This window comes from Sinocyclocheilus rhinocerous, unplaced genomic scaffold, assembly GCF_001515625.1.
Source record: "Sinocyclocheilus rhinocerous isolate Xijiao unplaced genomic scaffold, SAMN03320098_v1.1 scaffold1182, whole genome shotgun sequence".
Lineage (NCBI taxonomy): Eukaryota > Metazoa > Chordata > Actinopteri > Cypriniformes > Cyprinidae > Sinocyclocheilus > Sinocyclocheilus rhinocerous.
In genome coordinates this window covers 220580-222024 of record NW_015624203.1, presented here as the reverse complement: position 1 = coordinate 222024, position 1445 = coordinate 220580, and the positions used below count along the sequence as shown (strand labels likewise).

Genomic DNA, 1445 nt, shown 5'->3' with positions numbered 1-1445 from the left:
GCTCGCGTCATGATACTGTCGTGAACGCGCGTCCACAAGTGACGCAGTAGAGACGAAAATATGGAATAAAGTTGTTATTTTTGTTTTCTTTGCGCAAAAAAGTATTCTCGTAGCTTCGTAACTTTACAGTTGAACCACTGATGTCACACGGACTACTTTGTCGAAGATGAACGAAGGTCTTACGGGTTTAGGGTGAGTATTTAATGACCAAATTTTAATTTTTGGGTGAACTAACCCTTTAAACAGTCAGGGGTGAATTCACTAAATATTGACACCAGTGCACAGTTCACCAACCTCCATTCACTTATTCACCAACAGGTGATTGGTGAATACTGTAAGTGAATAGAGGATAGTGAACTGCACAAATCGAGTTCAGCCAGGTGCTGAATTAGCTCTGTGCCATGAGCATTTTAAAGTTTTCAGCATTTTAAAGTTTCTGGATTGCAGTGGGATATGCTTGTTGCAGGAAGTTAGTTGAACAAACTCAGAGTAGGTTTAGAGTTGACAAAACCAAAAATAAACAAGACACCCAACCTGGTTTAGATCAAGTTCAGCGGGCGCACAATGCTGGCTATAAATATTCTGTCAACTCAGGGTTTGTCCTGAGTTTATCATTAACTCTGGAGTGTTAATAATTCTGAAGTTTAAAAATTGTTATGAAAAATATTTTGAATTGAAATGCATTTACAAGGCAGAAGGAAACGTCTCGGTTACGTATGTAACCCTCGTTCCCTGAAGGAGGGAACGGAGACATCACGTCGGATGACCGACGAATTGGGATCTCGCTTAGAGGGACCAATCTACTTCGAGTGTAAACTAAACGAGCCAATGCACATTGGCATGCGATTATTGCATCCAGCTGCTGCTGATCACAGCGTGAGTATAAGTAGGCAGCAGATGCAACGCATATTCAGGTTTTCGCTGAGGAGCCGAGCCGGTGACCCGGCCGCTCAGCGGTGGTACAGGAGCTGTGGCGACGGGACGTGACGTCTCCGTTCCCTCCTTCAGGGAACGAGGGTTACATACGTAACCGAGACGTTCCCTTTCAGTCGGTCACTCTCGACGTCACGTCGGATGACCGACGAAATTGGGATCTCGCTTAGAGAGACCAATCCACTTCGAGTGTAAACTAAACGAGCCAATGCACATTAGCATGCAATAATTGCATCCAGCTGCCGCTGATCACAGCGTGAGTATAAGTAGGCAGCAGATGCAGCGCATATTCAGCTTTTCGCTTCGGAGCCGAGCGATCACATCGTTCTCCTCCTGACTACTCTACTGAGAGAAAAAGACTGAACGAGTTCAGCGCGCTCTTAGAGAGCTCTTCGTGTTGGCGGTACGGCGCTTCAGCGGTGGTGGTTTCCAGTGTTGAGTGGGTTGCACACATCCGGGCTGTCCCTGTCGCCCCGTGTCTTCACGTAAGTTGCGGAGGCACCCCTTGTTCC

The 1445-nt window shown here is 46.5% G+C and overlaps 1 protein-coding gene across 1 annotated transcript in view; it reads left to right on the top strand.

Moving 5' to 3' along the window:
- Positions 1 to 1445, top strand: part of LOC107739104 (leucine-rich repeat-containing protein 7-like) — an 80716-nt gene that overhangs the window by 70225 nt on the left and 9046 nt on the right. The window lies entirely within an intron of this gene.